Source organism: Netta rufina (genome assembly GCF_964035555.1).
Source record: "Netta rufina genome assembly, chromosome: Z".
Classification (NCBI taxonomy): domain Eukaryota; kingdom Metazoa; phylum Chordata; class Aves; order Anseriformes; family Anatidae; genus Netta; species Netta rufina.
Genome location: NC_140126.1, coordinates 50176464 through 50192298, shown reverse-complemented (window position 1 = coordinate 50192298; position 15835 = coordinate 50176464). Strand labels below are relative to the sequence as shown.

The following is a 15835-nucleotide window of genomic DNA, read 5'->3' as shown; positions in this document are numbered from 1 at the left end:
TGACAAACAGATTGGCTTCAGGCACTACTATCTAAGAGCTCAAGACTTTACCTGATTCTTATTCCTGTGAGTCTTGGCAACAATTTTCCCTGCACCCCAAATTAGAAATCATATCAGAGATACAGGACTATTGCTTTTACCCAAATCAGCATGAAGCAAATAGTTTCTGCCCCCATTAAAAGCAGATGCACCACAACTTTCAGAAAGAGGCCTTCCCAAACAGCTTAAACTATCAGCTATGACAGACCATCAATAAAACCACTGCTGGAACCTTCTGCAGCCAAGATAAGGATGTTGTTATCACCTAACTAATCTGCAATTACTTTCCCCTAGGGACCGAAGTGGATGGAGGAAAGCATCTTGACCAGGGCGAATGCAGTTAGAAACAATGTGAGTTATCTACAGGATGTTTAAAGCCCTGCATAATACAATACCTAAGGTAAAGACTCATGTATTGGTGAGTCTCCAGGTTTCCATTACCTGACCCATGACTGGACTCTGGATGATAAATTGGCTGGACTAGGAATCACTGGGAAGAGAAAACAAACCAGGATTCAAGCAGTCTGGCAGGCCCGAAGCACACACTCACGCTCTGGCAATGTAGAGGCAGGCATTTGCAAGCAGAGGTGCTGTGGTTGAAGAGGATCTTGTTCAAACAGGTGCGAGATCCCAGCTTCAAAGCAGATGTTCCTCCTAATTCAGCAAATCTGCACCTCTGCCTGGCATGGGTGACACAAGAAGGGAGGAAAGTACTTTTTACCGAAAGCCTCAAGACAGGTTCCAGACCAATAACAAGAACATAAGTATGGCCTTGTCCTCTGGGACAAAAAAAAAAAAAGTGAAATGGGCTATCTCTGGTTCATTCTGGAAGTCCTTAAGAAAGGCAGGTGAGCACAAAAAACAGAAATATCAGCTTGATAGGGAATGCCACAGGACCAAAGCAACTACTTTCTGCCCAACCTTGGAACAAGTTACGTTTGTGCTCCCCCCACCAGCTGGAAGGTAGAGGTGCCTGCACAGCTGCCACCACTGCAGACCCTGGAAAGCTCTTTGACTCTCTTCAGAACAGCATGGTCTATGTACAGCACATGCCCTGCTGAGCCCAGGTCTCAGCACTCATGCTCTCATGTGTTTCACATCTGGAGGAAACAGCATTTCTTTATGCATGAGTGGTCAGCAAGTGGAAACCTGAGCCATATCCCATAGACAACGTCTTGGCATAGTCAGAGATGGCAGTGGCAGGGGACCTGAACTTGGTTATTTCCTGGCAAGCAGGACCTACACATGGAGCACACACACTGTGAGCAGGAATGCAGCAGGAAGACCTGCTGTCCCCAGCTCTCCAGCCCTCTTCCAGCACCTCAGATGTGCCTGTGCCAAATGCTGGCAGAGGAAAACCCTGACAGGTATCAACTCTCAGCCGGCGTGCAGTGCTCCAGCATGCGGCTGAAGCATCTTAGTGCCAGCAGAAGTGCTTTTGTGGAGCAGACCCCTAACGTGGTGGTCCAGGGATGTTTGCTTAATGCCTGACCTTGTTTTTACATATGAGCCCTGCTGGAGGCTGAAGTGCCTGCCCGGAGTTATTCCTTAGGCACACCACCGGTTTGCATTATACCTGTCTAATTGCCTTGGGAATAAATGTGTCTGCATTTTCCAGGGAAAAAAATAAAAATTAAAAAAAAAAAAAAGAAGAAAATAAAAGGAAAAACAAATACTCTGGTGAATTGCAATATTGAACTGGAAAAAGGAGCCAGGGAGGAACACGGTTAAAACTCAGTTCTAGCTCTGCCCCCTTGTGCTTACTCCAAAAAAGGGCATGAGCCCGGTATTCAGGGGAGAGAAAAAAAAAAAAGAAAAAAGAAAAAAAAAAAAAAAGGAAGAGAAAGTGCTCTCCCTGAAGGGGAACAGGAATATATTTCCCAATGCCCGTGGAGTTCAGAGAAAGAGGGGAAAGCAGCGACACAGCAGGAACATGCATACTGCACTGGTACCAGGGTGCCAGGAGAGACAGAGCCAACCAAGAATTTCTGAGAAGCAGAGCCCTGGAGGAGGAGAACAACAGCACAAGGAAGAGAGCAGGAATAACACAGATCCCGGTCCCTTTCCCTCTCGCTGCACGCAGCACACATGGCTCAGGGACTGGCGCTGCGAAGTAGCATTTAGCTTCTGCATCAGCAGCAAAGCTGCCCCAGACCACATTTATCCTGAGATGGGGAGAGGGGGAGAGGAGGAGGGAGAAAACATGAGTCAAGGAAAGAGGAACTGTAGAGCGTTTTTCTTAAACCTAGGTCTGAGTGAGGCTCTTGACCACATGAACCAGTGAAATTGTGAAGTTTTAGGGGAAGCTGGTTGATCTGACAGAGCTGGAAACAGGAGGGTCACTTTTCTAACAAGCTGAGATTATTTGTGCCCATCCAAATCTCAGGCATGGGTACTGATACAAAGACTATAAAGTGAGAGTGGAAAACTCATATATTTCTAATAAAAACAAACAAAAAAAAAAATCAATGCTGATTTGCAACCACTGAGTGTTGACCTAGTAAACAGTTTTCAGGATGTGAATCTGTGTGACCAAGGCACTACCACATGATAGCACCAGGACCCTGCAAACAGGAGTTTCTTGATAGGGGGAATGGGTGCCTCGCCTCTCACACACGTAGCAGGGAAGCAGTCTGCAGGGAGGGTCAAGAAGCAAGGGTCAGGCCCACCACCTGCACAGAGGAGCAGATACAAGCTCACTGGATTCCACTGAGGCTGGTCACAGAGAAAGAAAAGGGAAATGTCACCACAGGTTATGGCAGCTTCCCTGCAAAATTTAAAGCAGCTCTGAAGCAGCTGACATTTTTAGGCTACACAGGTCCCTCCAGGTACCACTCAGGAGCTGCAGGACTCCTTTTGTGCAGTCCTTCCTAAGCCCGGACTGTTCTGGCTTGGCAGGCACGTTGTGGATCCACCACTCTGGCTTCACATCACATGGCAAACCACCTTATTTAGGGAAATATTGCACCATGTAGCAGCTCTGCAGACATTTGACCATCCTACGCAGATGTGGACAAACACGATCTCTCCAGAGATCTCTAGCACATAGCTTAAGTGCCAGGCACAGGAGTTTGCAACTGCGTAGCTAAGCAGATAACAGAAAGTCACCATGACCACTTCACTGCATTGCCTGGGGAACCCAATAGCATAAAATAACCACCAAATTTTAGGCAAAGGAAACAGGATTACACTCAGAGGAATCATTACAACACTACTGTGCAGACATGGCTGCAGCTTTTCCAGACAGCATGAACAAGAAGAGAGACTCCTGCTATTTATTAGCATCACTGATGCTACGTTTTCCCACCTGCACCCATCAGCATCTGCCTGTCCCTGTCACTATCCCAGTAAGCACCACAAAATGCTCTGAGGACTGACTCAAGCCCTTTTCACAGGAACATCCAGGAAAGACTCTTGTGTTCCAGAACAGCCTTGGACAAAAGGGGACCCAGCTGCTTGTTTCTGGTGCCACCAGTCAACAGCAAGCCAACAGAGCCCACAGCAAGGGCTCTGTGTTCACATACCAAAACCCCAGCCCTCGACTTGACAGCACAGGGGTAAGGCAGGGGTGTTTGTGAAGAAGAGGGGAGTGGTGCTGTGCTGCTTGTTCTCAGGGTGCTCAGTGCCCACCAGCCATGCTTCCCCATGGCAGCATGCCCTGAGGACCTACCTCTCCCCATGCCCTGCTCTGCCCCAGATGGGGACAGATGGGGACAGCAGCATGGCTCCACAAAGGGTCCTCCTCTGCAGGTGTTGCAGCACTGAACAAAGCTCAGCAAGTCTTTTGGTCCTGTTCATGCATGCACATGCATCTGCTTGATGCTCGAGGGTATTTGCAGTGGGATAGCACAGGCCTCCAGTAGGTCAAGCACACACAAGACCCCTCCACTTTGTGCCATTGTTCCAGTGCTGCTGAAATCTCAGCCCCTGTGCAGCAGATATGCAGCAGAAGGCACTCAGCTTTGAGCAACAGCTGCCCTCCCTCCACTTGCTCCCATGCTCGAGTCACAGTACCTCTCTTCCATAATAATTTCTTCTCCTACCTGTCATTGACAAAAGAAAATACAGGCTGGCTTCAGGTCAGCATGAAAACAGTCACAGCAGCACAGAAAACAAACTTACAAAGCTCTAAACCGAAAGATAAAGAACTACAAAAATAAATAAATAAGTAAGCACAAAAGATCAAGAATCTGGAGGCTGCTTGAAACTGCTTGTCTAGCCTTAATTGCAGATGTCTAAATGTCCAAATTAGTATTTTATAAGACAGAATGAAATGTACATTGATTCCATGTATGAATCAGCAGCCCTTGAACTCTACCTAGCAATCTTTTCTCTTTGGGCAAAATATTACTTTACAGAGAGCTATTTGGTGGTGATTTAAAGCCTGAATGATGGCAATTCCACCAGGGCCTGAGGAAAGTTGTTCAACTGGCTAATTGCCTACACTAAAAATCAATGATATTTTCCAGCCTGATAGTGTGAATCCTCAGCAGATGGGCCACTAGGCCTGGGTCTCTTGCTGCTTTGTCCTCCCTCAGACAGACACCCAGCCAAGCTCACGAAATGGCTTGCCAGTTTCTCTACAACAAACTTTACAGGTCAAGTTTCTATATTGTCCTTTTGTACTGGCATCCTTCAGACCACAAATTGATTTTGTAGCTCTTCCCTGACCCTGTTTGAGTCCTTCCGTACTCCCTGAAGTGATGGCACCAGGACTGGGCTCCCTAGCACATTTCTCCCCTGCTTCCACCACTCACCCTTCCGAGGACTGCAATCTCCCTCCTAGCTGTGGCACTGCATTTGGTGCTCATGTTGGATAGATGTCTTCCAAGCCCCCGTGCGTTTCATATACGGCCCCCAGACATGCTAGCTTGACCTCCATGCTTTGCTCCTAGATGTACAACCTTGTGTTGTGGCAGCATTAGAGAAGCCCTGCTTTCCAGGTGGCTCAGCACTGCTCACACATCTGACCTGCTCTTGTTTACCTCCCCTCCATCTCCTGCAGGACCTGCATCTCTAGGCAAACAATTATTTGTTGTTCACAGCACTCACAAAGCCACTGGGTAATGAACAGGCACCTTTGGTACTTCTGTATGAACAACCTCCAACTTCTCTCCTTTCTGGTGGAGGATGACTCCCAGTTTGCAGCCACTTCATGAGAATGGTCACGTTTCCTGGGCCATTTGCAATAGGTCGCTTTGATTTGTATAGTGTCTACTCCTACGCTGGAGTACCAGTGTGAACTAAGTCAGAAACCTTCAAATCAACGTATAATTATGTCAGCATGATGACTTCTGTCATCAAAACTCGTATCAAAAAGTGGGGTCACAAGCCAGACAAGGTCCAGTTCCCTTACAAGGCAAACTGGATATCATCATGCTGCCTTTGTTCAGCTCTTCACCAGCTCCAGTGCCTATCAGCCTTTTCATGCATTGACCAAACAGGTTTGGTTGGCCTGATGAGCTACCCACTCACTGCCCCAGAATAGTGCTGGCGCAGTGGCTTTTTTCTATTCCCCTGATTTTTTTTCAAGCTCTTATATTAATGATTAAAAGAGTTTCTTGGCTTACCCTCTAAATATTCTGGACTGTAAGTTAATCATTGTTAATGTTTTGTACATTTAAAAACACTGACATTTAACATTTTTCCTAATTACTGGAAGTAATTTCTTACTGGAGCAGAAAACACTCCCTTATGACCATGCCATGAATGCACAGTCCTCTTCTTTCCAAACACCAAGAAACAGTTACTGGTTATTTCTGACTTTTCTACTTCATAAGCAACAATTCTGCAACCCTATTCAGTATGGAGCCCCTACCACTGCTAGGATTTCATGAGTCCCTGATACATTTAAAGAATCCCTTCTTATTGTTCCAAACCCACTGCCCAAAGGCTCTCCATTGGTTCTCTCCAGTTCTCTCATCAATTGTCTGCATTTCCTTGCAGATTACTTGTCTACTTTGCTTCCTCTATTTTTCCATTCATTGTATTTTGGGGTTTTTATTGCTGCTTTCATCTCCTCTGTTAACCAAAACAGCTTTTTTTAACTAAAGAAATAATCTCTGCAAATGCAGAATTGTGGTTTCTCAGGGATCTAATATAGGATTCTTGAACAACTACCAATTATCATTCACATTTTTATGCTCAAGTTTTTCCTCCCACTTTATTTGGCCTATAATTATTTTCAGCTTGGGGAAATTGGGCCCCTTTAAAGCATCAATCATACATATTACTGGTTGGGACTATATATTCTCTTTTCACATTGCAAATTAAGTTCAGTCACAATTACTTGTACCTAAGCAAACATCCTTTCAGTTCAGTTCCTAATTCACTTTTTTTTTTTTTTTTTTTTTTTTTTTTTTTTAAGTTGGATGGGGTCTAAAATTGCATTACTCCAAGCCAGTTGTGATACCTTCTGGACAGAGCGCTATTCACCTATGCTTTTTAGGATGTCAGGAGAAAGTTTCTTCCAGTGCTGCAAAAACCTGCTTGAAAAACCCAAAAGGAAGTACATTTTTTCCTCTTTCTTTTTCTCTGCCACAAGTTTAAGGAGCTGCTCGCATAAACGTGTGCAATACTGCTAACAAGTAGATCTATCCCCTGCGGTGGTGTTGATCAGCTACAACCCTGAGCTCTCCGGGTCATCATCTCTTGGGTTGCCAACAGCTTCACAGCAAATAAAGATACAGAGTGTAACCCTCTCCTCTTTCTCCATTTTGAACTTCCTAGAAAGCATGGCTGTAGATGCTTTATTTTTAAACATCCCAAATATGCAGCTCATCCCACCAGACCCCATCTGCAACAATAGCCCATTTATCTTAATAAACAGGCCTTATAAATCCACACAAGGCTGAAACTTGCGATCAAATTACCCTAGCTTAACAAGTTAGTGTACGCTGCCTGCACAGTAGACACTGTCCAGGAGTGCAGACTTAGGCTGTATTGTATGATTTTTTATTATTATTATTAATTTTTAGCAATAATGGCTGTATTAGCAGCTCCCAGCCACTCCTCCCGTCACTGCACTTTGCGGGATCAAGCCTTTGTGAAGGTATGTGGGAGACTGGAGATGTGTCCTATGCAATTTGTTCAAACACTCAGGTTGTCACAGAGCACAAACTGGTGAGGGGCTGGGAGCAAGACACCAGACTGGAAGGAACGGGGATGCACACTCACAGGCTTCTCACCAAGGCAAGACACCATGTGGCCAACAGGTACATGCCAGAGTCCCAAGGACTGTACATACACATCTCAGCTCAGGATGTCTGCAGTCACTTGGGTAAGGAAGCCTCAGCCCTTAAAATCCTCAGAGACCATTCTACTACATGTCTCAACAGCAAGAGGACTTCAACTACTCTCTCAAAGAACTACAGAGGAATTTGGCACACTTATACTTTAGCGTATACCCCAATTCTTCATGGTCAGAAATCTCCCCAGGCACATACGGAAGTCAGGGAGAATTCTTGTAAGATTATAGGCATGGGATATCACAAAGCTGAAGTAAACCAACACATACGGGTGGTCATAGTGCTGCAAATTCCCAGCAGAATGAGTTGGTTTGGCCAGAGTAAGGCAAAAGCTCCAAAACTGAGCTCAGTCCATCAGCAGAAAACCTTTTTGTCCAGTGCTGGCTGAGAGCTGGTCTTCCCTGCTGAGACAGCCCTGCTCAAGCATGCTAGCAGCTACAACATACAACCTCCAAAAGCTCCACAGCCCCAGGACATACAGCAAAAGACCTGGGACAGTTAGTTTTGTGCTGAACCTGTGCCACTGTGGAGAGCTATGCTGCTTTAGCCTTTTTTTAACCACTGATTTTGATATAACTTATATGTCCTTCTGGATGCAAAGCAGAAGGGTAAAACTGCAGGAAGATACCAGTGGTTTTTGAGTGCCTGAGTGATTTAGGCAGCCCTCCCCTGCACAGCAAGGAGAAAGGAAGCCTAAAGCAAAAGAAAAGAGTTGACTTCCACCCTGTATCCTCAGGTGTGCCAGGGAGCCAGATCTCAATGGTGTGATGAAAGGTTTGCAGGTAGAGAAGCAGGGAGTTGCTTCAGACAACATCTGGACAAACATTCAAATTTTTGCAGCAGTGAAAATCTTCAAGTAGGTAATCCAGCACTCCCAGCAGGAGTTGAGTTTCTATGTGAAATCACTGAAACATCTGCCTATACTGAGTCAGAGGATGGAGGGCTGTAGCATCAGTATCAGGGTCCTCAACACCCAGCCCTGGGACACATCCAGCAGCATGCATGCATCGCTGCGGGGCTGCAGCCCTGCTGCTGATTCAGAGTTCCTTTACTTATTTATACAGTTGGTTTCCACAAGAAGGCCAAGCCCTTTACTTATTTATACAGTTGGTTTCCACAAGAAGTCCAAGCCTTTCCTCTGAATCTGTGGGAAGCTCATCAAAATGCCACAAGGTGCCCATTGGGGAAGTAAAGCCAGGGTGCAGCAGTAATGCAGACCCATGCTGTCTTCCCTCAAGCCTGAGGCTTGGTCTTGTCTTCTTGTATTTGACCTCTGTATGTTCAAAAAAAATAAACCTAATGAAGAGGAGTGAAATGTGGATTTCTGAGCACTCCTGCTCCTTAGCAAGGGCACTGCCCAACTTGGATCAGATGGCCTGTTTGTCATCAACTTCCAAGCTCATCTCCTGCTCTCAGTAAGCCTGTGGAGCTTGGAAGCTGTTATGTCTGAGTACCAACTTTTACACTGCCTAGCATCAGCTTGTGTTTCCACCAACTCAATCCACTATGCAGAGATCACATTTGGAAAGGTGCACTGAAGCATCCCACTCATTCACTCCCACTCAGCTCAGTCTCTGAGCATCCATCCTCGTGAACCAGCACATAAACTGGCACTGCATGCTGCGTTAGCCAAGTTCACACTGCTGGCTCTCTAGGAGGACAGCAGGGAATGCACATGCATGCCGTGGTCAGGCTTTGGAAGGAAAAAAGGCACTGTACCAGCCAGGTACTGTCTGGTCTCCTGGAAAGACAAGCCGCTGCTTTCCTGGGGCACAGCACATTCAGGGGGGTGGGGAATAGCAATGCAAAGCCCACCCAGCCTTCCGTGGTGTTTCTGGTCTGGAAATGAGCAGGAGGACCAGGAGGAAGACGGGTGCTTGCCTGCAGCGCGTTGTGGGCAGCCAGTGGCCAGCACTCCCAGCAGAGCCCAGCTGCAGGAATAGCACCAGGTGAGCACAGTGCAAGACACCTGGCAGAGCCCAGGGGCTGCACATGCACTGTCCCCACCAGCACTACATGAATTGCTCCAGAGCTGTCAGGTCCTTCACTTCAGCTGCTCACCACTGCCACCCCTCCGGAAAACATGCCTCAGTTATGTTTTGGGAACAACCTCCCAGTGCCTGCCCAGAAGTGCACAAGCCCTGAATTTTATTGAGGGACCCAATCTTTCCTGCTGCCAAAACCAGTGAAGAATTATTTGTGTTGCTCCCTCTCTGTTAGGCCAGATAAAGCATCAGATATCTGGAGATCGTGTTTCAGGCTCCTCATCCTACTTGCGAATCAACCTTCCTAATGAAGCGGGGCTCATGAAAAGCCTCCATAAAGATTGTAGGAAATAATTATAGGATTACAGAAAATTGTGAGTCAACAAGGACAGATGGAAACCATACTCCATCTACAAATCTTGATAGCTTTTTACGAGCTTGCAGGCTCACTTAGTAATGGCAATAGCATAAACGAACAGACTTCTGAATAGAGCGTATGGCGGTAGGAATTTAGAGAAATTCAAAACCAACAAATCATATGCTGAAGATGGGGAAAACAGAAATGGTAGACAAAAGAACTGAAGATGTAATGGCAGATGAGAAACAACTGTGTAATCTACTTATGATCTTTGCAGAGGAAGTCCTTTGTCCTCCCGTATTCAACATACATATCAACATCCCAGTGTGTGTGTGTGTCTGTGTGTGTGGAATGGACGCAACACACAGAAAAAACAACCATCATTAGTGGATTTTGCAAATAAAGCAAAGCTCGGGGAGCAAAATAATTGGGAGAACAGAGAAGAGGTACTGCGCAGTCCAGATCTCTTGTTAAAACAGATTGTCTGCTGGCTTGCAGCTCATCTTGGCAAGGGAGCAGAATGGGGACTGCAGCATGATAATAAGGGTAGCACTCTCTCTTTCCTAGGAAGCAGTCAGAGTGAAAAGGATTTTGAATCATCCAAGCATAAGCTCTCATAAAACTACTGTGTCTGAGTGAGCCACTGAAAATATCGACATGCATACAGAAGTAAAGATGAGGGCAGGGACATTAGCACTGGGCACACACGACTGCCACAATGCAAGACAGATGCTGCTCAACCACGGAAGGCCTGGGAAGAGCTGAGAGAACAGTTAATGCATAGAAAACGTGTGCTGCTGGGAAAGGATCAAGGAGTTGGGATGGCTCCAAAGGCTGAAGTGTTGTAATGAAATGATACAGGCTCTTTGGAAGAGACAGGCTGGGGAGATGAAGAGGGGTGTTGCTCTTTTATGCAAGAGAGCAGCTAGAGTAGCTCTGCCTGAGCTACTCTATTTCTCATCTCCTGATGAGAAGCCAACAGAGTTTATGGGTTAGAGGTAAAGGGAGGACAGAGCTGGGTGACTTTATAACAGGTGCTTGCTGCAGGCCACCTGCCCAGGTAGAATAAACAGATCAGACCCTCTTCAGACAGACAGGAGCAGCCTCACATTCATAAGCCCTGGTTCTCACTTCAGCCGCGCCAGTCTCTATCAGAGGGACAACACAGGAGGACATGAGCAATCCAAAAGATTCTTGCAGAGCATTAATGGTAACTTTTTCCTCCAAGTGAAAGAAAAATTATCAAGGAGAGGTGATATGCTAGACTTCCTCCTCACCAACAGTGAGAAGCGTGTTGGGAATACGCTTGTCAAAGGCAGTCTTTGTGGCAGTAACCATCAGATAATGGAATTCAGGATCCTGAAGGCAGGAAGAAGGGTGAAAAGCAAGCTCACAACCCTGGACTTTTGGAGAGCAGACTTTGGCCTCTTCAAGGACCTGCTTGGAAGAATCCCACGGACTAAGTCCCTGGAGGGCAGAGGGGCCCACAAAACCTGCTTAATATTCAAAGATCACCTGCTCCAAGCTCAGAGGTCCATCATCCACCCCAACAATGACAAAATCAGGCAAAAATGCCCTAAGGCCTACATGGATGAAAAACGAGCTCCTGGTCAAGCTCAAACACAAAAAGGAAGCATACAGAACATGGAAGCAAGGACAGGTAACCTGAGAGAAATACAGAGACGTTGTCCAAGCATCCAGGGATAACGGTAGGGAAGCCAACACCCAAATGGAATTGAATCTGGCCAAGGATGTCAGAGACAGCAAGAAGGGCTCCTACAAAAATATTAGTGACAAAAGGAAAACAGGTAAAATGTTAAGGAGATGGCTGATCACTGTACATCTGCACCAAGACGCAAGAATTTGCAGGCCAAAGCTCAGCACAAGGGCATCTGACCGCCTGACCACGCAGCAAGGCACCAAGCACACATCCCCTCCCTGCTTCCCACTCAGCGTGGTGCTGACTTGTCAGAGGAGACCAGGACAACTCAGTCATGAGTGCTCTCGGGGCTGTATACACTACTCATCTACCCAGCCCTTCCTAGCTGGGGAAAAGTAAAAAGTGCATTGGCACGCTCACCTTACAACACTGGGAGGCAGCCACTGGCAAGGGATTATCTGTGGGAGCTGAGAGAGAGAAAGCCACATTTCCTGCCTCATGTGTTCTGTTTCCACTGAGTAATCGGTTGTGCAAATGGCACTTTTAATGGAAAAATCCAGGTAGCTGACATGCATGCAGAGTGCAAATGCAAGGAGCTTGTAATAGCACATGTGACCAGTACAAAGCTGTGCCAGAGTGAAATTTGCAGTTGGGATTTTCAAAGCTCCACTGCAGAGCCCTGAATTACCGAAACAAAGTCTCTGCCTTTCCAAATGCACAGGCAGCTGATCAGCAGATTATTTCCCCTTTTACTCTTGCAGAGCAAAGAACCCCAAACTCCTCCTGTAGTTAATAAGATCTTAACCAAACTCTAATTACAACAATACAAATGCAAAGCCTTAGCTATTTCAGTGCCCACCAGAGAGCCTATTCCCCTTTCCCGATGCCAAGACAGGCTGCAGGTGTGTTTATACACAAACTGGGAAAAAAAAAAATCTAGGTCACAGACTGCAAAAAACAAGATGCAAACAGGCTCAATTCAGTTGTTTCAGTTCCAGTTTACATGCAGAAAACCCTGATCTGCCCTGAGGAGTGAGGACTGTGCCTGACAAATAGATCCTGAAGCTATACCCCTGGGGCCAAAGATACAATCAAGTAACCACAAATAGTTTCTGTCCAGCTTGTTCTCCCATTCAGCAGTGAGTGCTCCTCTCTTGAGAGTCTCTTTCATCAAGCCACTGCTCTGCTCATTGCTTCAAGTTTGGATCTGAACTGCTCCTTGCACAGCTCCTACTGTGTGTCCTCCCTTGCATTTCCTTTCTCTGAGACGCTCTGTTACTTCTGTTGTCAAATATGATACTGAAGAGGGATCTTATGAATGGAAACACAAAAAGATTTGACCTCCTCACCCCTCAAGTTAAAGAGAGACATTGTAATTTATCAACTCAACGCAGCAAAAAAAAAAAAGCCTTTGGTTTGTAAACAGAGGACAATTCTCTCCAATCCTTTTTTTTTTTTTTTTTTTTTTAAGTGAAGGCCAAGTTCCAAGCCATCACTGCTGTTTCTCTACCTTCCTTATAAAGGCAAAGGGAGGAACAACAACAACAACAACAACAAAAACACAAACCACCATACCAAACAACAAGAACAACCAAAAAACAACTCCCTGCTCCATGCCTAACAAGGCAGGGGTGTCTTGGCTGCCAACTTTCCACTGAGATGTGGGCTGCTCCTAAACGATAGTTTTATACCACTGGCTACTGAGGGGGATCCTTGCACTCAAGGGTGCATAAATTAAACAAGAAAAATGACTTATGTCAGGAGGTTTATATTTACTAAGCAGTCTACTAAGCAGACTAAGGAGTCTACAGCTCTAAATGTTTTATCAGTGATCCAGAACTTGAAAGACATGGAAATCCTTGAGAGAAAGACAGGCACCTCTCAGTGTTTTTTGTTTGTTTGTTTTGGCTTGTTTTTGCTTGCAGAGGTTACTTTGAGTAGAGATATGAGCAATTAATGTCCTAATTAATGCAAGATGATCAACCTTTCTGGTTTCTGCTTCTTTTTCTTTCTACAACCAACTATACAGGGAAGAGTTTGAAAGATGTAAGATGACTTTCAAGTGCTCAGTCCCAGAGCTGGAGCCAGCATTTCAGGAACATTCAGTCCTTAGGGGCTCCATGAGTTCTGCTGCCAACTAGCAAAAGCCAAGCACCTTTGAAGATGAAACCACGCACCCTGATGCTCAGGTAGGATCAGAAAACTGTGGCAAGGTCCAGACATAGACAGCAACATTGAGAAAACACTTACCAAATCAAGAACTGTTAGGAGGTCAGGTCTTCCATGAATAGTGTCTCAATCCTACAGAAGCCAGACTGGCCAGACCTTGGCTGAGAAGGTGTGGTGGCTGGGCAGTGTCTACATGCTTATGCCTTGGTCCCATGCAGATGACAGACACAAGAAGTCCAAACCTTCAGTGTTCCAGCTCAAACCTGAAGAGAAAAAGCCTGGGCACCACCCAAGCATGCCAAAGCACAACTCCAAGCTCATGGCACAGCACAGGCCAAGGCCAGCTCATTTTCTGAGCCAGTACCACAAACTGATGCTCACAACACTACAGCTGAAAACAAAAGCAAAGCTCCAGAGCCTTTACGCTGGAGCAGTAACACCTCCAACCCAGCAAACACATAGCATATTCGTAACTTTAAAGGAGCAGTTGGGAGGTCTGAGGGACTCATTCCAGGGCTGAGAGCCACTATGTAGCAGGTTACTTTTAGGCACAAAAAACTGCTAGGATCCCTGATGGAACTAGGAAAGAAACCTGCATCCTTGGAGGGTATTGCAACAAGAGAGGCACTGCCACAGAAGGAAGGTGGGGTGGGAGAAGAAAGTCTGATACAAACCACCCTAACATCAGCATGGAATAGAACAATAAAAAACATGACCCTACCATGGAGACATACTCATCCTTCGGTATTTCCAAAAGTGCCTAGATCTTGGAACAAGAGAGAGGGATTGAGGAGGCAGTAAAATATTGCATGGGTTGTGCACACAACATGATGTACCACATAGAAATGATACTTTTACATCCTAGCTATGTGGGCAGCCAGCCCAAATTGCGCAATAACAGACAGACTTGGCAGGTAAAATAAGAGAGTCGTAAAACAAAAGATAAAGAGGAAATTGGAATAAGTACAGCCAAAGAGAAAGAGCTCCATGACAGGGAGTGCTAACTCCCTCTTCCACACTGGGAGAAGAGGGAAGTTGCTAGCTTGGGTTTGTCTGGACCCTACAGTTACTGGGAGTCGTGCAACCCCAGGGAGGTAATTAATGCTAAACTGCTTCAGACTTTCATCTGCACTTATGAAACCAGACCAACAAGGCCTTCTCAGATCATACAGGTACAAAAAGGGACCTAGCTAATAGCAACATACTGCTTGCAAGTCCTCATCACCAGGTAGCACAACCAGCTGTCAGAGCACATCGCAAGTCAAAGAACGAGCAAGCCTTGTGCAAAAATGTAAATTGAGAGCACTAAACTTGTGACTCTGCCAACTAAATCATCTCTCTGTGACTCTGCTGCAACAAAAAGCATTGCTTTCAAAGGATTAGACCACTCTATGTGGTTTTGCATCCTCATTCTCCTATGAGTTTTGTAAGTCATCCCTGTGTATTTGTTGTTCACTTGACAGGCAGACACAGAAGTGGTCTGATACAGGGGGTTCCCAAATAGTGGCATAAAAACAAAGGAAATCAATTTCAAAGAGCCTATTTCAAAGTCTTTGTTTGATTTATATTAAACACATAATTAACTCAACTGCTTGAACAAACTGAGAAGAAAGCTCTTAAATCAAGGATTTACAGAATTGCCAACCATAGCAGTTCACAAGTCAGGATGTGAAACAACCATGAAATTGGCTTAGAAACATTTAAAAAAAAAAAAAAGCCTGTGGTTCTTTTTCCTCAAGCTTGCCTGCACGGGAAAGTTAGTAGTGGGCAGAAGGAAGGGAGTGAATTTACGGTGCATTAGTTGCTCCAGACCTGCTCCCACACAGGATAGCATGCTCCTTCTCCCTGCGGGTCAGCTGCTTTGCCCAAACAGCAGGCATGGGAGGAGCGGCATCTCACATGCACACCCCCACTTAGCGGGGTAATCACAGGCTGTGGTTTTCACAATAGCTATGTTTCCTCTGCAGTGCTGGTTACCCTGACCCCCTCAGCTGGGCTCTGACGTCTCACAAGGCTTTCAGTAAACATCACAAGGTTGGGCAACTCTCTGTGTGCTGCAGGTCTGTGTTCCCACCCCACGTGGCTTCCCGGCTGATATTTTTCCTGCCTGGAAAACGCCACGCCAACAGACGCTCTTTGAAAAAGGCTGTGTGAAGGCCCGAAGTAAATGTCAACAGTTGCGTAGGCTTAACCAGGCCGTGATTTGCAACCTACGTTTTCCAGCCTCCCTGCCACCGCCTTGTAAGGCAGTGGAGAAAGCACACAGCCCCCCCTTTCTAATGTGCTGAACCACAGGGGCACTGCCAGCCAAAGAAAAACACAAGGAATGGTGTTAATAAAGCCTCAGTCTGATAGGAGGTGGAGTAAATGGGAATGC

General features: G+C 46.0%; 1 protein-coding gene across 1 annotated transcript in view; it reads right to left on the bottom strand.

Moving 5' to 3' along the window:
• The window catches only part of TRABD2A (TraB domain containing 2A), a gene marked incomplete at its 3' end in the record, with an annotated part of 78874 nt that overhangs the window by 53783 nt on the left and 9256 nt on the right, over positions 1-15835 (bottom strand). The gene's annotated exons all lie outside the window — the stretch shown is intronic.